Consider the following 25,250-nt stretch of genomic DNA (forward strand, 5'->3'; position numbering starts at 1 on the left):
GTGAACAGGTGCAAGTTATGAAGGTAATTCCTGTTGGGTTAGCGGCTAAGTTAAATGACTCCAAACTGGGCTATCTTTCTGCTAAGATATGTGGAGACTGACCTTGGATCAGGAAACTGATGAGCTGTTTATCGAGAGAGGATTTATGCTGTTTGCCGCATGTGGTGTCTGGCTGAAAGATGCACCGATTCAAGCAGGAAGCAGCATGATATGGAAGGAGAGCCACTGTGCTGATGATTTGCCATTGGCACCCCTACCTACCTCCAACCCCCGAGTCAGTCTCCTCTCTTTCCCACCCTGCTGTCTGCTCAGCCGGGGCTAATTCCTAAGGATTGCATCCATCACCCAGGTTCCCTTACCAGCTGCCTTCCAGTTGGGTTTAGCAAATAGGAAAACAGAGCAGGAGATCTCAGCATAGGAAGAGAGAAGTTGGCTTATTTCTCTGTTCTGAGTCTCTGGCAGTGGCTGTGTCCCTCCATCCCTACGGTTCCCACCAGGTAGCCATCCTTCAAGTCTCCAGCTCCCACTGGGCTCCAGTGATACAACTTCCTCCTCTTGTCCCTTTAGCCCTAGTGTGGTATGGCTTCCCATTGGTGGCTGGTCCCTGGGTCCCTCACTGTCCTTGGTCTGTTCCCTCAAGCTGGCCCACACGTCTATCAGGAGTCCTCTCATTAGAACCATCTATGATGGATTGTGACCTGCCTACTTGCTGACCTTGACTTATGGCCTCTTCTAATTAACCCCCTACCTAGCAGGTGCTCAACCAAGTATCTGGAATGGAACAGCTCGGTGGCCTTTGGGTATCCCAGAGGACATGACTAATGTTTTCATGTAAATACAATGTTTCTTGCTGTGTGTATGGTGCATGTACATGAGCAAATGGGCTCTAAGACTTACTTCAAAGATGTAGATATTCTATGGTAGATTTCAAAGCCAGGAGATATTAGAAATGGCTGTCAGTATCATGCATGACCTTGTTTTTCACTGGTCATCGGAAGTGTAGTCTATCTTGGTCCTATTTAACCTTAGAAAGGTCAGAATAGTGAGGATTCACCCTCACTACATCTCGGGTTTACAGGACAATTCTAGACCTTCAAATGTTTTTAAGTTTTTTATTAAATCCTGCCCATTTTGGACTGAGGACTTCATCCCATTTTATACCCCCATGGTGTCAAATGAGGAAAAGGAGATATTAGGGTCCTGGTTTCTTAGGCCCTCAAGATGCCATTGTGCAGCTATGACACATTATTCCACGCCTTTCTCTCTGGAGTCTTCCTTGGTCATTGTCATCAGCATTTGGTTGTACTTGAAGTGAAGTTCACCAAAGGGAAAGTTGGCTTTGAAACTGCAGACTTATTGAGGTTAGAGTGGTTTCCTGTCCCCATTAAGAATCATATCTGTCACACATGTTGATAGATGATTCTGCTTCTCAGAGTTTTGCCTGATAAAAGGACATGGAGATATATGGGATTCCCACACCCTCCATTGCCCCCCAAGGAAATGAGTTATTCCCAGAAAGCTCTAGCGTCTTTAATACGGGGACAGAGTTTGGCTCACTTGCCTTAAAGTCAGCCTGTCAATCTGGCTTTGTTTAACTTCCCTGAGAAGCAGTACTATGGGAAAGACTGTTAAATGTTTCCAAAACATGTTTTGAAAAGAAGCCACTAGAAGGAGAAACAATTTGCCAAAAATAAGTCACTCACCCATTGCAGGGCTCTTGTTGTTGTTTGCTCTAAAGAAACGAAAACCCCAAACCCTCAAACCCAGGGGTGGCCCAGATTTTATGGGCTGACCCAAGGAGTTTCATTTAGAAGGACATACACAGAGTTATTTAGGGCTCTCAGGGTTCACAATGGAGACGAATGACGGCCTAGGGTACTGTGGTGGCAGGCTGCGTCACAGCAGCATTGGTCCTCGATACTCTCCCTTCCTTTCTCTCCAGCTGCCAGCTGCAAACAACTGCCCTCATTCTCAGGAAATAACATAGACCCCTTCCCATTGATTTCAGTGTACTTTGCTCTTGTTCACCTCTCTGACTTAGAGTTCTGACTCCACTCCTTCTCGGGTCCCCTCTCTTTGGCAGCTCTTTGGCCTGTCCTTTAGGAATTCAGCCCTCTGTTCTGACCCTCATCTGTGCTTGACCCTTAAGTGAAAAATCCCAGCTCCAGCCCAGGGTCTCTGGAACCTCACCATCTGGGCTCCCACACTCTCCCTGCCTCCACCAAGTGTGTGTGGTGGGGGTTTGGGGTGGGGAAGGGTTAGCTTCTATTCTTGGCCTCAAAAACTATAACTGGTTCCCCATGATAAGAGAAATGTAAATTGAAATAATGAAATACCACTCACATGGACCAGATTAGCAAAAATTAATTCAGTCTGATGACAACAGGGATGGTGAGACGTGGGCATAAAGGAACTCTGGTGGGAGTGTAGAACAATGTGGCAATATCTATTGAAGTCGAAGATGTGTTCTTGCTAAGAAATATCAATTCAGCTCCAGGGAATACAGCCCAGAGAAACTATTTATACGTGAACAGATTTGTGTTTGTGCGTATATGTAGGCATATACACATATGTAAACACACATGTAAACACATGTGTACACACATATGTACATACATACATATATATGAACGTATATATGAACGTATATATCCACACATACACAAAAGAATAGTAATTGCACAGCCCACAAACTGGTTTATGGAATGTGTTAATGGAAGATAATATCACACTACACAAAAATTAATATAAGTGTACTAGGCTTTTTCTCAAAATGTATAAATTCTAAAACAATGTTGAGTAAAAAGAAAGTTATAAAAGGATATATGTGTGTGATATACATATACATAAAAATAGATGTAATTTATATTAAAATATAAACAATATTTTTATTAACTCATTCATATTTATTAAAAACTAAAACATACGTGGGAATGATATAGGCTAACTTCAGGTTAACAGTTCCTTTGGGAAAGGAAAAAGGGAGTCTGAATAAATGGAACTGTATCTGGACATTTTTATTTCTTCGAAAAGAGAAAGAGAGAGAGGTCTGAAGCAAGTTTGGTAAAATATGTTTAATCTTGGTGATGGACTTATAAAAGTCTAGTTTGTTATTTTCTTTATTCAGCATGATTGAAATGTTTCTTATTTACAAATTTAAAACAATAAGAAAACTACTTCTCAGACTTACTGCTGTCTCAGACAACTGACGCTAGTTTGAGGATTCACAGAAATATACTTTCAGGTGGGGAACAAGGTCTTTGGGAACATCTTGTCAACTTCTGTCTGGTTCCAGAATGTCTTCTCTGACTTGTCTATGGCTTAGCCTTGATGCAAATCTCCAACCACTGGAGCTTCCCCCAAGTGGAACTCTTGGAAAGTTGTTCCTCCATGGAAATCAGCCTCCTGCAGGTGTCAGGCCATTGGTCCCAGTTCTGACCTTCCACCCTTAAGATTCCCACCACAGCAGACCTTGGAGCTGCTAGGAGTCAGGGACCTGGGGGCCAGCCTCACAGGGGAGCTAGGGAAGGAGAGGAAGCTGAGGGGCTGGAGCCAGCCACCCCCAAGCGTTCCTCTTTGGAAAGGCTGGCTCGTGAAAGGACTTGCCAGGACCAGATCTCTGAGAGGAGGAAGCCTGGTTCGCATGGCGAAGATCCATTGATGAGCAGCAAACTGTGCCCCTGTGTTGCTTCCTTCCCAGACCTCACTTCCCTAAATGTGGGCACGTGAACGGTTGCATTTGCCTGGTGGTAGCACCCTGGGATCTTTAAGGCCTGGCCAGCAGAAGGGTGGGATCGGAGTCAGTGACTCATGGGGACCATCCAGGGTGCCCTCCTCTTCCCCATCTTTTGTGAAGTCAGCCGGAAAAGGAGGTCACATGCCTGATTCCCCTCTGCCCTGGCCAGCCTTAAAAAGAAAATCTGTCACCAAAAATAGCTGCTTCTGATTCTCCTGTGTCCTCTTAAAATGTAACCACACTCTTATGTCTTCTTAAAATGAAGCCAGACTCATGACTGACTAACAGGTAGAAAAGATTTGTTTTTCCAATTTTCAGTTAGTTTTAATTTTTTTAATTTTTTAATTTTTTATTGAAGTGTAGTTGATTTACAATGTTGGTTTCAGGTGTGCAGCAAAGTAAGTCAGTTATACATATACATACATACATATGTATCTTTTCAGATTCTTTTCCATTATATGTTATTACAAGAAATTGAATATAGTTTCCTGTGCTATACAGTAGGTAAGAAAAATATTTTATATGCACAAATGAGAACCTATTCTCCATATTGCAAACAAAACAGTGACTCCCTTAGTTCTTCAGGACCGCCATCTGTGTACTTTTGGTGAGCTGGGTTTTTTAAATTAAATTTAAAACATTTTAGGTGCTTTTTTTTTAACGAAAAAATGGTAAAGGATTTGGTTCCCCAAAATTAGCTGCTAGGGAGAGATCTGCAATTAGCTCAACTTTGGCCTAATCTCTTTCATTCTAATTATTTTGGAATAAGAACTTGAGATTGCCGAGAACAGCTGTAGGTTCTTTCTCAGTGGTGGCCTCAATGAAGTAGGGAGCTATGTGATGGTGCAGTGGCTGTGAGCTTGGCTGCCTGCTGGTCCTTGCCTTACCTGGTCTCTAGTTATAGATTCAATTCTGGCCATCAGTGATTTGTCAGACTTTGTTGCCTGTAGGATCCCCTGGGAGATTTATTAATGGGAGCCATGTCCCAGGTGCACCTTAGACCAACGGAACCAGAATCCTTGGGACTGGGACCCAGACATCTGTACTTTAAAAAAAGCCCCAGGAATATATATATGTATACGTATGACTGGAACATTATGCTGTACGCCAGAAATTGACACAGCATTGTGAACTGACTATACTTTAGTTAAACAAAAACCAAACCAAAACCAAAAGCCAAACAAAAAAACCTCCCAGGTGATTCTCAGCAAGCCAAGGGTGAGAACCAGTGCTAGGCCTTGAAACATCTGGGAGGTGTTCTTAGGGCCTTATGAGAAAGTGCAAACACCAAAGGTTTCATTATGTGAATAATGACATTAAGAAGAGTTGAGGGCTCGACACTGGCCAGGCACTGTCCCAAATATTTTCTGTTGATTATCTAGCTAAGATTTTAGAACAGCATGTGAGGAGGTAGTTTATTTATACTATAGAAGAGGAAACTGACCTTCAAATAGGTTAAGGAACTTTCCCAACATGATACAGCAGAAATGTGATTCCAGGGGCCCTGACTTCATAAGAGGGTGAACTTGGCACTGATAATATTTACTAAGGTGGGAAACTCTCTCTCTTTCTCTTTCTCTCTGTCTCACACATACACACATTTTCAGTAATAAGAGTTTTTAAAAAAGGTCTTGCCCATCCATTTCTTTCCAGTTGATATCCAGACATCTGAATTCCCAGGGCACCACAGTTCTTAAGCTTTCTGAATATGAAAGTTTCAGAGTAACACATGAAGGCCGGTGAGGCATCACATCTGGTTTTTCGGTACAAAGGGTCAGAAGTTACTTTCATCACTGCCCTCAACTAAAGGCCAGAGAAGACAGTAAGCTGAACAGCCACTTTACTTCTAGGAGACCTGGAAAGTTGGTGACATTTCTTGTTTTCAAGATGGTACCATGATGTAATGCAAAGGACGGGTGAGATCAGGGTTTGTCTTAGTTTTTCCACCTATGAGCTGTGCAACGTTGAGAAAGTCACTTCCTCTCTCTGGGCTTCCTCATGTGAGAAAGAAGGAAACTGAACCAAATGTTTGCTAAGAGGGCTTCCAGCCCTAACTATGATCCAAGGGATAAATATCATTAGAGCAGCCCTCCTGATTCTGAGGTCTCAGCAGACTTCTCTGTTGCTGTAGGCCCATTTATTCCTGTTTGAGCATCATATTTGCAGGACTGATTTTCCCAAGGGACTGACAGCCTTGCTGACTTGTGAGGGATCCATCTTGCCTTGGAAAGTTTGCATTTGACATCTGGGAAGAACCCTCTTCCCCAGCCTAGGGAAGATGGATTGGAACTGGAAAGGTGGCTAGGTAAGCGTGGGATCAGGTCAGAGGGACAGCCTCAGGAAACATTCCCTCAGACCATGTTGTGGATATCGACTGCCCAGTGACCATTCCCACTCCCCAGCAGCACCCCAGTTCCCTTCTAGGGATGTTTCTCTCTCTCATTGTGTCTAGGCTTTGGGACTGATTGGTTCAACACATCCCCTCTTACGTTAAAAGTGAAAATCTCCTTCTAATGGAGCCTTCCACTGAGAAGGAGGCATGTGACCTCAGTTTGCTCCTCTGTACTCTCTTCCCCAGGACTTGGCTTCTTTTATTAGGAACTGTTTATTTTCTGTCAACCTCTTCATTTTAAGAGTTTGTGGAAGAACAGCTTAAGGCCGCTCAGTGGTTGTTCTGACCCACTCAGTGGCCTGAGCAGCGGGAGCTGCAGACCAGTCTTCAGTGGTGGGCTGAGCACTCCAAGCTTCAGTAGGGATCTGCTGAACAAGCATTTAGGGCATCCGCATGCCTTCAGACCAGTCTGCCACCTCAGGTTGAGTAGCTGTGAACTCAGGAGTTGGAGCCATCCACTCACCCTGTAATCCCTCCTTGGTCACAGCCTTTTCAGCTGTGACCTTCTCTTCCTTTTCAGTCTCTCCAGGATGTCTCTAGAAGTAGAGATCAGGCATGACCACAGGAGATGGTGCTGCACATGCTCAGAACTTCTGGGTGAGCATCCACCACATCAGACCCACTGAGCGAGCTCCCTTGTTGTTGTACGGGATGGCAGTGCTCATGTAGTGCAGGGGTGGGGGGGGGTCTGTGTGACCCAGAGCGATGGTAGGCAGGTTAGTGTAAGATGCCTCTGTGAGAGGCTAGTGCTCAAGTCTGGAGTCAGTAACTACCCAAAGTCTCAGCTCCCGGAAGGCTGCCTGGATCTGGTTAGTGAAGGTTCCAGGTGTGAAGTGGCCAGCATTAGGGGTGGTTTCAGTGGCCACAGCAAACTTCAGCACAGCTCTCCGGCCAGTATTGATGGAGGATGTGATACTGACATCAGCTGGGTTTTCAGTGGCAACAGTGGCACCAGCTGCCAATAGAAGCTTCTCCCGGGTTCTCTTCAGATGTATGATGTAGATGCCATCACTTTTCCTTTTGTAGATGTACTGCTTATTTGGAAGTCAGGGTTGGTGCCACGTAACTAGATTCCTACTGCAAGGAATTTGAGGACACCCTCCTCCATCATTCTCAGGACATCAAGGGCTGAAAGTTTCCCTTTAAGTTATGATGGGAACCTAGGACAACACCATATGGACCCCTGTCTGAGTAGCACAGAAAGGAGGGCTTTGCTTCTAGAACAGGAGTAATGGTTGGAGTTGATTTGTACTGGGAACAGAACCCAGGTGACGCTGAGTAGTAGCTTCTATGAGCAATACCTTCAGGGATGGCAGGGGTCTCATCTGTTCCAAGCCTGTTTTGCCAGCCCCTGTGTTAATCCTCTATACTTTTCTATATGTTTTCCCTTCCAATAAAGCATACCCCACCCCACCTCTCTTTTGTTCCTAAAAGAGTCCCGTGTCAGCTGCTGTGTTGGAGTCAAAAACGTGACAGAACGCAGGTCCTGGTTAGACCCGTGGAGCAATCCTTACCTCACACGGGGTACATACTTCTAATGATGAGCCTCTGTCCAGCTAATTGTCTCTCTCCTCTGGAAGTCATGGGTAAACACTGCCAACCTCTGACCCTGCTGGTTTTCCTTTGTCCATGTATTCTGACATCTTTCTGTGTATACAAAACTTTCCCCAGCTGTACACAGAGCAACTGATTGCTTTTCCTTTTTCTAAATCCAATTGTATTTCAGTCCTGTCACATTGAAGGGAGTCTTAGGTGTTTCCAAACTCCTCGGGCACACTGGCAGAAACTCTTTTAGGTTTTTGTTTCCCCCTTTCTCTTAGTATAATCACTCTCATCCATTGGGCATGTATTTTACCAACCTAACTTTCCAAGGGCAATTGCATTTCCAAGTTCCTGGAAATTAGCCTCACATCCATTCCTTGTGTATCATCTAGATGCTTGAATTTGTCTTGAATTGATTAATAGCTTTGAAAATTCTGTCTTCCATGATTCCTCACTCTGAAGAGGCTCCTTTGTCCAAGCTCATATATCAAATCTTTATTGTACCCTATGTCCCCAGTGACAAGCTAGAAGATGCAAAGGCATATGGGAGGCAGGTTTCTTACCTTTAAAGGTTTAAAACCTATCGAAGGTGAGATTTGTGTACATGAAATAATTAGAGAACAACCTATACCTCTGAGGAACACCCCCATCCCAGTGGCCTGTGACAGTGGTCTTCAAATTGTGTTTCTGAAGTCCTCCTTGTTGTGTGATGCCATCTGGGGGGATAGCTGGTGGTGGGGTGGTGAGAAGAGGGCCTGACCATTATTCTGTAGGATGTCGATGGAACAGACACAGCTGGGAGTTCCCAAGGCTGAGCTATCTGCCTTTAGATAAACACAATAATAAGTGACTGGCAGTTTTGCCAACTTGCAATAAGGACTCTTTCTTTCCTTGGAGAGAAAGGATTGTATCTGCCATTGAGAAGACCTCTCTGCCCGGCCCAGGGAAGGTGGACAGGAATTGGAGGGTGGCTAAGTGAGCATGGGGGCAGGTAGAAGGCAGAAGGATGCCTTCAGAGGACATTTTCTCAGACAAGGGTTTGAGGGCTGCAGGATCCCATCTTTTGCTGATGTACAAGGTCATTCTTGATCTCCCCACGGCTACAGATCCAGACCCATGTCCCACTGCCCACACCTTGACTGGGGGCTCCAGACTCCTGGGCCTCCGTGTGGCCTGGCCCTCCCCTGTGCAGGTCTGTCTGCTTTGTTTGCATCACCAGCACCCCACAAAACCATACTCCACCTCAGTGACAAACTCATTGAAGACAGAGACCATGTTTTATCTGTATGGGCCCCACAGTAACGAAACGAGGGCATGGTACATGTTTGTTGAGTTAAGAACTGGATTTCATGATGCCATCTGTACGCATCATCAGAATCCGGAGATGAGGAAGATCATTCCTGGATGGGGGTCTGGGAAGGCTCTTTTAAAAAAAAGAAAGAAAGAAAGAAAGAAAGGTCTGGCTTGTCTTAGGCCTTGGGAAATGTGGCATATTAAGATTCCTGGAAAGGCAGAAGGAGGGCATTTCAGGCATGGAAAGCATTGCCGAGCAAAGGCTCCGAGCCAGTTTATGAGTATTCCGTAGAACAGTCCAGAGCTGCAGGAAAGAATTGACTAGAGAGCATTTAAAATATACCCATACCTGAACCCCACTGCAGACCAAGTGAGTCAGAGTCTCTGGAAGGGGTCTGGGCCTCTGCCCTTTATCACTTCCTTAATGAGTCTAATGTGGAACAGGGATGAGGACAGTCCTGTGACTCTCAAGTTATAGAGAAGGAGTGTAAGAAGGGCTGGGGTTTGAAGAATGCAGACTCCTGACAGATCTCTTCCATTTTGAGCCAGGAGCTTTGGACTTGAGCTAATGCATATGAGGGTGCTTTCACCCTCTGGTGCTTTTCATGTTTTGCAGATGATTTTTTATGGCAGGTCAGTCAGATTGAGGGAAGGAAGTGGGAGGCTTGGAAAACCATAGAGCAGGATGACACAAAGTTCCAGGAGAGTGGCCTGTGCTCACTGGTGGGGAAGTGGAAGAGAGAAGATGAATCCAAGGGACACTGAACAGGAAAAATTTAAGGAACATGGTGGGATGAGGAAGTGAGGCCATGTTCTCTAATTCTAGCTGTGGAAGCCATGATAGAAATCTCTCTATATATGGACAGTCCCAAAGTGATGCAGGCGAGCAAGTAGGGAATGGTACTAGGTCTCCACACCCATGCTCCTCCCTCCCTCATGGTTCCTGGGTATTAGGAACTCATTCCTTCTTTTAAACTGTCATTGCATTTTATTTCCCTCATTTCTTCCTAGAGAAGATTCCTAAAAGGGGGATCTACACTGATGTCCTTACTCCCTCATTGCTTATACCCTCTCTAACCCCCAACAATCTGTCATCTACCCTCATTCTCTCTTGATGGTCCCCAGTGGCCTCCTACTTGTACCAAAATCCAGTGACTTTTTTCGAAGCCTCATTCCACACCCCTCTTTGTCTATGTTTAACTCTTTATTAAAGCTTGACACTCTTGGCATCTGGGCCAATGGATGTTCCCGGTTTCTTTCATTCAAGTGCTCTTTCTCCAATTTGAATTTTCCCTTCCACCTGTGCCAGATTGACCCAGGATTCATCCTTGGGTCCTTTCTTCATTTTCACTCTGTCGGCCTCTCTCAGCTCTTGCCCAGATTTCAGTTTTTCATTTCCAACAGTCAGCAGAATATGGTCCATCTGGATGCCCCACCTATGCCCCATACTCACCGCCATTGCCATCAACAGTGTTCGCAATGTCCGTTATTGCTTAGAAAGTGCTGTGTTGCCAATGATTCCCTTGAACTCCATTGCCCTCCCAACCCTGCTTATTTCATTCTTCTCTTTCCAGAATTTGAATCTTGGCTCTGTTACTTGCTAACTGAAGCCTCAGTTTCCCAATCTTTAAAATGGGGATAATAATACCTGCGTCATAGGGGTATGTGAGCATTTAACAAGAAAATGTATGTGAAAATGCCAAGCTTGCTGTCTGTCACAGCCCTACTTCTCCTTTTTCCTTGAAGGCAAGATCTAGGTTTTGTTTTGTTTGTTTTTTTCTCTCTCACCCTCAACGGAAATGCTCCTAAAATAATAGAATGAAAAAAATTCCAAACACTAGAAAGAGAAGTTGCCTAAGTGATGATTTGAGTAAATTTTGAGGAAGTGACAAATTTCAACTGAGCTAGGTCTGAGCTTATTTTTCCTTTTGAGAATCTTCTCAAGAGTCTGAGGAAGCTGTAAACATTTTGGGTGAAATGTTGCTGGAAGGGTCTAACTTTTGACAAGGTTGGCTCAGTGTAATGTACAAAGAAGGCAATATGAGTGGCTTTGCGTGTCAAGGCGAGGTTCTGTCTTATCAAGGGGTATCAAGTGTTTGTCAGCCTCTGAGAAAACTTGATGGCAAGATTTTCACTGTCTAAGCTCGTCTACTAATATCTTGTCAATTTTGATTTATGAGTTGTTTTAGGTCTGTGAACTGCTGGGCAACTCAATCCGTGATTTGCTACTTGGATTACTGCCTCCAAATATTTGGGGTGGGGGAGGGGGTTGTAAAGTGATAAGGTCCTGAGGAATATGGTCAATAATCAGATAGTCCCCATGACAGAGCTACAGGGGACTTGCTTGTAATATGATGTTCTAGCGTACCACAAAAAATTACCCAGGCTTGAGACCTAAAATGCATCTAGAATTGTTCTGGAATATCATCTGGCCTTTCTTTAATGCATCACTTTTAATTTACCTTAATTTACAATAGTGGTTTAGAACATTGTAATCAAAGCTTGTTGGATTTGATTCCAGAATTGCAAAGCAATCATCTGATTGTTTTGTTTGAAATTCTTTGGTAGACATTGTGAAGGTATTGGATCAAGTGTGGTACAAAGTGAGAACATGGACTATATTTATATATATTTTTTGCTTTATGTGTGGGAAAGCAAAAGACAGTTTTTCAAATACATCTTCACTAAGCTTGATCACATTCTGTGATTATAGTTACTCATTTTCACAATGTGGGTGAATGTCCAATGAAATAGACAGGACTACCTGGTATTGATGACCAATGGACTATGGAGATAAGGGAGCAGATCATGTCAGGAGAAGCTGCAAACAATTTAAGTTCAGTTTCGGCAATCTTTGTGCTTCCTTTCATCAAGAGGCAAAATCTGTTATCTCATCCCCTGAATCTATGTGGCCCCGTGACTTTTTTTTTTTTAAGCTCATAGAATGCAGCAAAAGTTGCACAGCTCTGGGGCATAATTCTTGAGAGGCCACATAGCTTCTGCTCTTGTCTTCTTGGGATGCTGCCCTGAGTCTGCTGTGTGGAGAAGCCACATGGAGCAGAGATGAGCCATCCTAGCTGAGGTCCCCTGGACCCACCAGCTGAGAGCCAGCCTCCACCTGCAGACAGAGGAGTGAGGCAATCTTGGGCCATCTGAGGCAGTCCAGCCCCAGGCAAACTCCAGATGACTGCAGCCACATGAATGACCTTAGATGAGATCAGAGGAAGAATCACCCAGCTGAGCCCAGCTCAGATGGTTCACCAGAGAATCATGAGCAAATAAGAAAAGCTTTAAAGGTTGTTTTCAGCCATATAATTTTGGAATTGTCTGTTATGTAGCATGGGTCACTGATATAGAGGAGAAAACTGAGAAAGCAAGCAAATGCTGTTACTCTTAAATGTGTACTAAAAAAGAAAATTTAAATAAACCGGACAGTGACTTAGTAAATCCCAGACGTTTAGAGTGGAAGGGACTTTGGAGGTCCCCCCTCTGACTATTTTGATTCCTGACACTGCTTTTGTGGATCCCTGTTTCGCCAGCTTGGTGACAGGAGCTGCTCTTGAGGGCTGGAACTGGGTCTTATGCTTCTTGGTACCCCTCCAGAGAGTTCAGAGTCCAGGTCTTACACTGGTTCTCACTAAATCTTTATTGCTTGCTGGATTACGCAGGAAATAGCATGAAGGCCCTGAGGCCATGAGTTCCCAAGAGGTGTGACCCAGGGCCTGTCAGCTGCTTGGATTTGTTTGTAGTTTAGCTTTGTTAGGTATCTTACATATTCTTTTTTTTTAACCCACATCTTTTTCTTAAATTATTTTATTTTTTTTTTATTGAAGTATTGTCTACAATGCGTCAATTTCTGGTGTACATCACAATGTCCCAGTCATGCATGTACATACGTATATTCATTTTCATTAAAGGTTATTACAAGATATTGAATACAGTTCCCTGTGTTATACAGAAAATTTTTTTAAATCTATTTTTATATATAGTGGCTAACATTTTCAAATCCCAAACTCCCAAATTTATTCCTTCCCACCCACTTTCCCCTGGTAGCCTGAAGATTTTTTACTATTTCTGCAAGTCTGTTTCTGTTTTGTAGATGAGTTCATTAGTGTCTTTTTTTTTTTTTGGATTCCACATATGAGTGGTATCATATGGTATTTTTCTTTCTCTTTCTGGTATACTTCACTTAGAATGACAATCTCCAGGTCCATCCATGTTGCTGCAAATGGGCATATATCCAGAGGGAACTCTAATTTGAAAAGATACATGCACCCCAATGTTCACAGCATCACTACATACAATAGCCAAGACATGGAAGCAACCTAAATATCCATCAACAGATGACTGGATAGAAAAGATGTGGTATACACGATGGAATACTACTCAGCCATAAAAAGAATAAAATAATGCATCTTATATATTCTTGTGGGAGTGTTCAGGAGATACTGGGTTTGAGTTGCTAAGGATAGTGTGACTACGCACATTTGTAGGTTGGTGCCCAGGAGGTCAGAGAAGGCAACCTTTAGCTTTTTAGAACCACATTTTATGTAACTATTATTTTTGAAAATAGTGGTCTTACTCATGCCTTAGTCCAAACAGATGGATTAAGGCATTCCTGTCATCTGTATCTATAAGGGATATTGAATTGAAGCTCCAAAGTCTGGTTGGTTCAGAACCTAGAATCCTAGGCTTTGGGAACTTTCCACTAGAGGGATCCAAACTGCCAATTACCATATACAGTTAAGGAAAGTGTGACAGTCATCAGCCTGGGGATGGTTAACAGTAACAGTTCTTTGAGATTCTTGCAAAGTGTTTTAACCTTTCCAAGAATTTACACAGCATTTGACCTTTGGTTGCTGCAGAACTGGGGGAAGAAGGGATCACTGTCTTTATTTCCAGGAAGAAAAACCAAGGAAGCCAGTGCCAGTCTTGGAAGGAATCCCTGGGCCTTCTAACCATCAGTTAAAGTTTTGTTCCTACAGACCAGGCCATCTCAAGGACCATTAGAAGGGGGCTTTGGACCCTGTGACTCTATTACATACCTAGCTAATTGTGTTATACTGAATCTGGGATTTTTGATTCTGTTTCTCTGGCAGATGTCCACACCAACCTTCAAGGAAGGACATGCTGCCCAGCCATGAAACAGCCTTCAGCACTGAGCTCCTTCAGGGTCAGTCTCTGCTGCTGGGAGCTGCCTTGCCAAGGTCAAACCCTTCCTAGGACAATCTGTATCTGATGACCAAGCAAGGAGGGTTATAAGTCCAGCCATTTGGCAGAAGACCTAAATAGACATTTCTCCAAAGAAGACATACAGATGACCAACAGGAACATGAAAAGATGCTCAGCATTGCTAATTATTAGAGAAATGAAAATCAAAACCACAATGAGGTATCACTTCACATTAGTCAGAATGGCTATCATCCAAAATCTACAAATAATAATTGTTGGAAGAGGTATGGATAAAAGGGAACCCTCCTACACTTTTGGTGGGAATGTAAATTCATTTAGCTACTATAGAAAACAGTATGGAGTCTCCTTAAAAAACTAAAAATAGAGTAACCATATGATCCAGCAATCCCACTCCTGGGCATATATGTGGAAAAGAAGAAAACTCTGATTCGAAAAGGTACATGCACCCCAATGTTCATAATGGCAGTATTTGAATAGCCAAAACATGGAAGCAACCTAAATGTCCATTGACAGATGAATGGATAAAGAAGATGTGGTGTAGTTATACAATGGAACACTACTCAGCCATAAAAAGATTGAAATGTTGCCAGTTGAGCAACATGGGGACCTAGAGATGATCATACTAAGTGAGGTAAATCAGAAAAAGACAAATATTATATATCATTTCTTATATGTGGAACCTAAAAAATAATTCAAATGAATGTATACAGCAAAACAGAAACAGGGTCTCAGATACAGAAAACATAGGTTACCAAAGGGGAAGAGGGGAGGAGGGATAAATTAGGAGTGTGGGACTAACAGATACAAACTACTATATGTAAAACTGATAAACAACAAGGGTTTACCATACAACACAGGGAACAATATTCAATATCTTATAATAACCTATAGTGGAAAATAATCTGAAAAGAATATATAACCAAATCACTTTGCTGTACACCTGAAACTAGCACAATTTTGTAAATCAACTATACTTCAATTTTAAAAATGTCCAGCCATTTTGGACTGACATGAGACAGCTCTGACAAGCAATATTTGACCTAGAATGTTTTGCTGGGTTGGCAGAGACTTGGTCAGGCAGGCCTGCCTTCTCCCTTTGTCCAGTCTTGTTTCTGTGCCTTCATCCTTCCACAGATATGACCCCTAGTGAACATCCTTTCCCTCACACCCCATCTTAGCATCTGCTGCCAGAGACCCAGCCTGTGACAGCACCCTCTCTAGTAACTCCTATTTGACAGACATCACAGTCAGGGTTTATAGGGGCAGGAAGCTGTAGACAGACAGCCCACTGATATACTCTGATTGGGCTATGCAGTGTTTACAAAAATGATTCAACATACAAAAATTGGGAGAGCACACATAGAATCTGAATTTCTAATTTCTATTTTAACAAATCAATGATCTGGCAACATTGGCCCTTTGTTCTCGTCAGTATTGGTTGGGGGCCCACTTTAGAGAAGAGAGTTCTCTAGCCTGTCACAGTCCCCAGAACTTCCTACTGACTTGTATTTGTCCACTTCCCTCATTTGTGTTACCTGCCCGCCCCCTGTGGACATCTGCATTTTTCCTTTGACAAAGATAAATGTATCAATAGGTGGAAAAAGGAATCTTCCTCTCCCCTAAATACCTTACGGATCCTACGTGAGTCTCCAAGAATTGAGTTCCTCTTAGTTCAAGGCCGGAAGAGCCTTTTTCATGGACCCTGGGATTAAGCTAAGTAGTCAGGGTCCCGACTGCTGGCCCAGCCTTACCTTATCCTCTGCGACTTGCCACCCCTACCAGAAGGCATTTTCGTCAGCAAGGTTCACATCAGATACCTCTCATACCACCTATTTCTCTTTAAAAAGTATGTTTTAATTTTTCCACTATAAAAGACATGCTCATTATTGAATATTTGAGAGAGATGCCCTTCCAAGGCTGTTAACATTTTGCTGAAGATAAATACATCTCTCAAAGTACCCTTAGGCTAACAGTCAACCCCTCAAGCCAAAGGAAAAGAACAGGCAGGAACCACTCAAACAACCCCCCACCCCCAACTCCCCTCTCACTACCAATACTGCCTGTGGCCAGGTGGGTCCAGGGAAAGTCCTGTTGCCAGCCAAGACTGATCACCATCCCCTCAAAATAAAAATTGCTGCTGCTTCTTTGGGGAGGTGGTAATTATAAGAGACTTAATTATACAGCAAATTATATGTATAAAAGACTCAGTTGTATAACAGATTGCTTTGAAATAATTATTTAAATTGTCTATTGGCAGGAATTGGCTATTTGAATATAATGAGTTACACTGATTATAAAAGTGTCTTCTCTGAGCTGATACAGTAACTGCCTCTGTCTGCAGATTGCTGCCTGTAGTACTGGTCAGCTGGAAGACTCCAAAAACTTAGCTTGTTTGATCCCATTCAAATATATAAGGGGATTGGCTCCCTTTGTAGCTTCTGTTCCTGAGTGGTAAGAGTTCCTAGAATAGATTCTTGACCCCAACATGGGGCATTCGCTCTGGCACGGTTTCTTTCCAGGACAGGTGGGGCTGGTGCCCAAGGAACCAGTACGGTGCGGGGCTGGGGACCTGTAGTCCACAAGCCAGAAGGTCCCCTCGTCATGGGGAGCTGGAGGGTGCTCGAGAACTCCCAGCATTTACTTCCCTTTTTCCCCCACCTGCTCAGCCCACCTGGGGAAGGAAGTGTTTGTTCTGTGGGCTGTGTGCTGTGCTAAACTCTCCATGGCTTCCCTCAAGGCCTGGCATTTAGGGGTGGTGGATGCCAGGAGTGTGCTGTCATGTCTGCTTGTCCTGTGTGCTTCGTTACCGGGGGAAGCATTACAGGCTGGAACAGACCCACAAAGTTGGACGCGGAGGAGGATTAGCAGGAGCCCAAACCCTTCAGCCCTTAAACTGGCTGCTCCCACACCCAGAGCACCTGGCCGGACCAGGTAGGGGCCTTGGCAGCCAAGGGCATTCCGGTTTCCCCAGAAGGACCTCCAGGAAACCTTGACAAATAAGGGTTCACTTTTGGTCACTGTGGTCTGGTCCCAGCGTCGGCAATTTTTTTCTGTAAAGGACCAGATGGTAAATATTTTCGGCTTTGCAGGCCACAGATTTCACGGCTACCGCTGCTGCTCCTTCTTCCTCTCCTCCTGCTCCTCCCCTTCCCGTACCCCATCCTCCTCTTCTTTCTCCTCTTTCTTTTTCTTCCTTGTTCAACAGGTACAAACCAATCTTAGCTCACAGGCAGTAATAAAACAGGCTTCAGGCTGGATTTGGCCCCAGGGCCTTAGTGGCCAATCCTGCCCCCTGTAATGTATTTGATGACAATGCACTGGCTGTTTTTGCTGTCCACACTGAAGGTACTGAGATGTGATGGTGGGCACCCAGCAGTGAGTCTGGGTACCTTTGGGGAAAAGGGTACCCAGATCTGGTTACCCCTTTTGGAACAAGTCAACAAGCACGAGAAGTCACATGATTCCTCGGATCCTCTGACCCAACCCCGTCTTGTGGTAATCCTGTTCTCCTGCAGGACCTTCTTGGCTGGTAGCCAGTACTACCTGGCATCTGGAAGGATCGTTTCCTGTGTTCAGGTGCACCCAGGCTGTTCAACCTAGCTCCCTCCTGACTCCCGCACCTGCTCTGAGGGCCCCGTGTGGGCAGCAGGCTCTAAACCCCCTCACCGCCTGCCAGCGCCCAGAGCTGTGTCTGCTTCACAGCTTACATCATGCAGTGACTAAGTGCACGCCTCATGGTCCGTGCTGGGTTCCCATCGTTTTCCCCGTCCCCGCTGGTGAACCTCAACAAGTGGAGAAATTGAAGATATTTTGTGCTTTGTGGAGTCCTTGGCAATATGTGACCGCTTGAGTGTTTCTTAAGGCTGCTGTCTTGCTTCTGAGTGTTACCCTGTCCAGACCCTGTAGCACCCTTCATTATCTTCTCACAAAGTGTGGAATGTGCTGCCCCTTGGTTGAGGTGAAACCTGGAGCCCTCCTGAGCCAGGCTGTGGCTCTGGCCTGGACAGAGTCTGCAGATGTGCTGCTTCATGAGTTTCTGGGATTGTTGGTCAACAAGCCAGGATGGCAGTGGAATCAAAAGCCTCAGCTGCTCCTTCCTGACACCATGGTTACCTGTTTAGACTCAGGCGTATTGTGACTGGCTTCACCCCGTGCTTGCAGAAGTATTTGTGTTCAAGCCTCTCATTCAATTCAGGTTGTTTGGTTCTTTCCCAAAGTGATTTAAAGATTATTTCCTCTCGGAGGTTATCTTTTTTAAGATGGCAATTTTGCCAGAATATTCTTGGGTGCTAGCAGTAGAAATCACGGACTCAACTGGCTTGAATAGCCAGGAACGTTATTATCTTACATAACAATAAGCCCTGAGGTAGGGTGCTGCAGAGTTGTTTAATTCAGGAGCTCCAGCTTGTCATTAAGGTCTCCGCCTCCCTGCCTCCTTAGCCTCACAGCATCTCACATCCTCCCCCAGATCCCCATGTTGGGGCTCAGTGTTATAGGCTGCACCTGGCCTTTTGAGGTTTTTGGTCTGTGCGCCTTAGTGTGAACAGCATGCTTGTCAGCCAACTCTCCCTGAAGCTTTAGTCTCCTTCTGTGAGCTGGCTGCAGAGGAAGGTGATGGGACATCCCTCTTTGGGGGGCAGCAGCCCATCCTTGGCTTCCTCAGGCTGTAGAGAACTACAGCTCACTGTGCTAAGTGTCCCCGGAAAGAGATGTGTCACCAAGTGGGCCAGGGGTATCCTCCCCCTGGGCTCTTGCCTTTCATCACTGGCTCCGGCTGGAAAGTCCCCATGCTTGGGTTTTCTCCCCTCTGAGCTGGGCAGGCCTCCTCAAGTCTCACTGTCAATCCCCGGAGGGTAGAAACAAAGATGGGTGCCTGCAAGAAGCAGGGTGTCCCAGTCCTGTCTCCTGGGACACAGCTCATCCATCTGGAAAGGCTTCTAGGGATGCCTGCTGCCCGGGAACTGAGTGGCCCCATCCACCTTTGGGAGATAATTAAGGCCCACAAAGCCTTGCCTCCATAGGGGCAAGGTGCTTTCAAGAGCAAGATAAAAGCTCAGAGCCTTGAGCTTTTTTTTTTTTTCCTTGGTCGTAGTATCGTGGGAGAAAGGAGAGTCTGGGGGAAGAGGAAGAAGATGAAGAAGCAAGAGGAAAAAGCAGTTTTTGAGACAAAAGACTGAAAAAAGGCAAAAGCGTCTGGAATGCCCTGTGCTTTCTGACTTCTTTTTGGGGTGAAGAGGGACACTGAGGGCCCGGCCTCTCCTTTCTGTCTCCATTGCCTCAGGCAGACGATCATCCTGACCTGATTCTTACAACGGGAGCTTGTTCAGAGGGAGATTTGATGATGTTCATGTTCTCATCCCGGGAGACGCAGGCCTCTTAGTACCTGGCACTGCCCTGGGCCTCCTCCCTCTTTTGTGCACTTTGCTGGCCTGTTTATAGGGGCAGGTCTCCTGGGAGGATAGCCTCAGCTGGAGTGGCTTCCTCTCCAGCCCTCAGAACTTTATTGAGCATTTGCTCTTTTTCCCCTGCCGGCCTTGGGCAAAGCCAGCTCTCAGGGCTGAAATCCAACTGAGGAGATCCGATTTCTCAAAAGCCATTTTGATCTTCTCACTTCAAAGGGAGTTCTTTTCATGCCCGAGCCCCAGTCTGGTGGCCCCAGACTGTCCCTTCGGGCTGTGGGTCTGGAGAGGGGCTGTGGGCTGTTTACATCCTGCACCCAGAGCCCAGGCTCCCGGCACGGTGGCCACCTGGGAAAGCTTGTGAGGTGGCCAGACTTGTCCCCAGTGACCCTGGTCTCTGGCACCTCCAGGTGTCTTGCCATTTCCTCTCTTTGGCTCTGCCTCATTTATCTTCCAGTTTGCAAAGTCTCCCTGCTCCCCTGTCCTCACTCATCTTATCAAAACCTGCTCTGAGACAGGGAAGTTAGCTGGTATTTTATAATAACTATAGATGGAGTATAATCTATAAAAATTTCGAATCACTATGTTGTACACCTGAAAGCAATATAATATTATAATTCAACTTTGCCTCAATGCGAAAAAGAAAATAAAACCTACTCAGGGAACAGACCTTAACTCCTTCAAACAGCCTTTCCTGCTAGCTCCGACCTCTGCCACTCCTGCAAGGTGAGGTGCCTCTCACATTTTGCATAATTATCTCTTTCCTGTCCATGACCTTGAAGAGATGACAAGGTCCTTGAAGAAAGACGCTGTTTATTCTGGCACCCATGGTCTTAGCATTGCACACAATGCCAAGCACACAGTGGGTTCTCAACCCGTATCCAATGAATTAATGAATTCCTTCCTGCAGCTCTTTCAAACTGTCCTAGGGTTTGGCTTAGGTGGCCCAGGGGTGATCCAGCTTGGGGAAAGCGGTGGGCGGGCAGTGGGAGTGGGGAGTGGGGAGGGGCATTCTCCTCTCCCACTGTCTCCTACCCACCAGGTAATTTCCAGACCTGACCCCTGCTTTGTCCACAGCAAGTTTACTTTGATCTCCTTTATACATACATACACACACATATATACACACACACACACACACAAATTATATATACCATGTAGATCACATGTAATATATATAATATCTGTACAGTATATAGGTAACGTTCATATTACATACATGTATATGTAACATATCAAATGTAAAACATAATATGACATATATATGATACACATGCACCCACGCACAAAGATATCTTTGCCAAAAGGGTTCTTTTTAAAAAGAAGTTTGAACACAAAGACCTTGTACTCTGAATCCACGGTCTTCTCTCTCCTAGGGGCATTTGTTTTTGAAGTCACTACTTATTACCACTTAGAGAATGGGAAGCTTTGTCCCAGTTGAAAGCATTTTCAGATTTTACTGAGCTGGTGGACGCCTTTTTGGATGGTGACTTCTTTCCGACCTACCTTCTGCCCACCCCTACCCACCATATCAGCAATCCTGGCTGGTTTAAAGAATGAGAAAGGAATTGGATTATCGGAAACCACAAAGCTGTTAATGTTATTTATCTCAGAGGGTTTTTGTTGTCACTGTTGTTTTGTTCAGCACTGGGCCAGCTGGGAGGCCAGTGTTGATGGGGTTGACATAGGAAGGACAGGGTTCCTTGCAGACACAGGCCAAGTGCTAGCTTCTCTCCCTCACCTGCTAGGTGGGAGCTGATTTTGTCGGCTCTTGACCTCTTTTCCTCTGAGCCACCTCCTCTTCCCCTTTGCACTCTGATGGACAGAACCTACGTCCGTCCCTCTGCATCCCAGGGCCCTCCTCCCACGAGGGATTCCCCTGGGCCTGCCCTTCCTCATACAGGAGACTGAGCTCTGGCCCTTCATTCCTTATCAAAATTCTGCTGGCCTCTGTCCCTGGGATAGTGGTTGGAGCAGTGAATGGGGAGTCCAAGAACCTGGGTCTGTGTCTTGAATTACTCACTAGTTATAGGACCTCAGGTTGTCACACATTCTCCAGAGTCTCAGTTTCCCTGTCCATTGGTAAATTGGAATGATCACCCAAGTCTTCCTACCATGAGGTGAAGCTCATCTGAAACCCCAGGTCAGTCTGTCTCAGCTTTTCCTGCAGTTAGAATCTCCTGGGGAGCTTCTAATACCCCAATTCCCAAGTCATTAAACCAAGTAAATCATACTTTCTGGGGCTAAGACCCAGAAATTAGCATTTTTTAAAGCTCTTCAGGTAATTTTCATAGGCTGTTAAGGTTGAGAACCACCATTTAAGCTCAAAGTATTATGGACATTCAAAATATAAGCAGATTCTGAACTTCCAACCGAAAGGAGAACATGTCTGCTGACTAATCTGCAGTGGTTCTAAGTTCTAATTTGGCTCAGAATCTAATTAAAATCTCCTGGAAGTTGTGTATCCATTTCCTCAGGAAGGGACACAGCCACAAGTAATTCGAGCATATCATGTCACCTTCTTAGTGACACTACCTGCTGCCCTATCCAAAATTGTGCCATTACACCTGTCCACACCCACACATATTTCCTATCCCCCTCCCGACTCCCCGCCCCACTGCTTACTCTATGCATTCTCTGTAGCCTTTATCACTACCTACGCGAATGTCTTCAAGTCCCTCCCTGGGGCAGGGTTTCTTCTAGTGTGGTTCCAGGACCGCCTTTACTTAATTAAGATAACCTAGATGGGACCCAGCAATCTTCATTTTCAGAATCTCCCCGCTGCTCTCTCCTAGACCATCTCTTGCTCCTCTGGACCGTGCCTTCAGATGGGAATCTTGTCTCCTTCAGCACATCAGTGGTCTTGGGTAGAATCGCTAACATTCCAGAGAAATCCTAGGCATTTTCTGAATTATCTTGGGAGTGTGTGGGGAAGTGGTATCTCTGTTGTGTGATTTGAGGGGCTGGCATTAAGGTCCCATATCTCATGGAAAGGTTATCCCCTCCCCTCACCAGTTGTGTTATTGGAATGCCACTGGGCACAGTCCTGGTACTTGGAAGTCCAGTCATTCATCTTGAACTCTTCAGCACCCACCTCTAGTAGGAGGAATAATAAAAACCATGAATGGTGGGCATATTGGATCCCCGCTCTTCTGCTCCAAGTTTTCTGCTAGCTTCCTGTTGCCTATATGGGGAACCAAATCCCTATTCTTTGTTACTCAGAGGCTATCCAAGATCTGGCGCACCTCTCCAGCCTTTGTACCCACAACCTCAGGACACCCTCCAGCAGGATGTAACTGCATGAAGTTCCTGGAGCATCACATACCGTTTCCTTCCCGGGGTATCCTCTGGGATGGCTCTTGCATCTCTTTCCACGTGTCACTCCTCTCCCCAAACTCTCAGATGACTCAGAGTGCAAACCAAGTCCTCGTGTGGCCTCACAGGATCTGTCTGTCACCTCCTTACCTCTCTGCCCTCATCTCCCGCTACTCCCTGCTGTTAGTTTCCTGGGGCAGCTCTAACAAAGCACAACAAACTGGGGACATTTATTCTCTCATGATTCTTAGAGCTAGAAGCCCAAAATCAAGGTGTTGGCAGGGCCATGCTCCCTCTGAAACTTGAGGGGGAAGGATCCTTTCTTGCCTTTCTAGCTTCTGGTGGTTGTTGCTGTTTTTAGCATCTGTTGCCTTGCAGCTGCAGCTCTTTAATCTCTGCCCCTGTTGTCACATGGCCTTCTCCCCGTGTGTCTCTGTGTCTTCCCTTGGCCATCTTCTTATAAGGACAGCAGTCCTACTGGATCAGGGCCCACCCCGCTCCAGTGTGGCCTCATCCTAACTAATTACGTCTGCAATGACCCTGTTACCAAATGAGGTCATATGCTGGGGTAGTGGGGGTTAGGACTTCAAAATATCTTCTTTAGGAAGGACATAATTCAACCCATGACACTCTCTTCTGCTTCATTCTGCTTTGGTCACACTGGCCTGGAGCTGCCAGAGTTAGCAAATAAAACTACAGGACACCCAGGCAGATTTGAATTTCAAATAAACAACACATGATTTTTTAGTATAAATATGTTCCAAATGTTGCAGGAAACAATTTTGCTTTTTTAGTATAAGTATGTCTCATTTCATGTTTGGGATATACTTATACTTACATGTATATGTTGTTTATCTGAAATTCAAATTTAACTTAGCATTTTGTATTTTATCTTGTACTTCTTGTTGTTCTTTGAACACAGCAAGCATGCTCCCACCTCAAGGCCTTTGTCTTGGCTGTTCCCTCTGATTTGGATGCCTTTTCCCAAGCTCTCTGGGATGCGTATTCTCGGACTGCCTTCAGCAAGGCCTTTCTGGGAACCCCTCCCTCATACACATGTATCCAGTCCTCCTTTCTTGCTTTAATTTTCCCCCCTTATTCCTTATCACCGTCTAACAGGCTGTATGTTTTACCTGCTGATTGTGCTTATTGTCCGTCATCTCCAGTAGAATTTAAGCTCGATGCTTTTGTTCACTGCTGTCTCTCCAGGGCCTAGAACTATGCCTGAAATGTAGTTCAGTAAACATTGATGGAATGGATGAAGAAACAAATCCTTTCACTTTCAAGCACTGGAGAGTGGGCATCTGTGGGTTTGGCTTACCTAGGGTCCACTTCCACTTCTGGGAAACGTGTCCCTCCCTCACTCTCAGTTTAAGTTAAGATTGAGATGAATCTGTTAGTTCTGTCCACTTGGCCAGTCATTGGTTCAGGGATGGATGCAGGACCCAAGTCAGTCTCATCAGACCCAGTCCAGGGTTTCTGCTGGAACTACTGAGACAGAGTACTCTGTCCCCACTGGTGTTTCTGAGAGAAATAGGATGTTGATCTGGAGCTGCTGACAGCCATCTTACCACTGTAAAGGAAGAGCGAGGTGCCTTCCTGGCCAGAAACCTATGTGTGATCTTCCAGGCCTGACTGACCATAGGCAGTTAGACAGGCTTCATGTCATCTCAGGCTGCTGTAACAGAATATTGCAGACTGGGTGGCTAAACAACATGAATTTACTCTCACAGTCCTGGAGGCTGGGAAGTCCAAGATCAAGGTGCTGGCAGATTCTAGTCTTGGGGAGGGCCTGCTTCCTGGCCCGAAGGCAGGCACCGGCTCCCTGTGTGCTCACATGATCCCTTCCTGTGTATGCACATGTCAAGAGAGGGGAGAGCTCTGGTGCCTCTTCCTCTTCTTATGAGGACACTAATCCCATCATGGGAGCCCCACTCTCATGACCTCATCTAACCCTTATTACTTCACAAAGGCTCTACTGTCAAATAGTATCACATGGGGATTAGGACTTCAACAAATGAATTGTGGGGATGGGGGACACAAACATTTAGTCCATAACTCTTGACCTGGCAGAGCTCATGGGGAAACACTGCCCTCCCCACACCAGCCAATGCACGGTCGGCCCAGAAGGAAGTTGCAGTCAAGGACTAGGCTCCATGGCCAGTCTGCTCTGATGCATACCTACTTTCCTGGCCCAGGCACCTCCATCAGAGGCCTCTTTACTCGGGGTGTGGGAGGGCCTCGGTTGGAACCTTCTTGTGGGGAAAGTGGGCAGAAACGTGAAGACACTTTTTCCCACTCTGACTCAGTGCTCAGCCTCCTCTCCTCCTAGATATCCCCACCCCCCTCACCCCAGATCTGTAGAGAGGCAGGAGCCTGT

General features: G+C 45.4%; 1 long non-coding RNA gene and 1 pseudogene across 2 annotated transcripts; both read right to left on the minus strand.

The window, feature by feature from the left end:
* Positions 1-6,388: 6,388 nt before the first annotated feature.
* Positions 6,389-10,422, minus strand: LOC107034444 (small ribosomal subunit protein uS2 pseudogene; annotated as a pseudogene).
* Positions 10,423-21,128: 10,706 nt separating this feature from the next.
* Positions 21,129-24,750, minus strand: LOC140696580 (uncharacterized). Of its 2 annotated transcripts, XR_012073066.1 has the most exons (3): positions 24,192-24,750; positions 24,004-24,094; positions 21,129-22,651 (listed from the first exon to the last, which is right to left on the minus strand). It is a non-coding gene; the product is annotated as an uncharacterized lncRNA (long non-coding RNA). The 2 variants fall into 2 exon arrangements; XR_012073065.1 differs by lacking the exon at positions 21,129-22,651 and having other exon boundaries at positions 23,937-24,094.
* Between the last annotated feature and the right edge of the window lie 500 nt (positions 24,751-25,250).

Source organism: Vicugna pacos, chromosome 5 (assembly GCF_048564905.1).
Source record: "Vicugna pacos chromosome 5, VicPac4, whole genome shotgun sequence".
NCBI lineage: Eukaryota > Metazoa > Chordata > Mammalia > Artiodactyla > Camelidae > Vicugna > Vicugna pacos.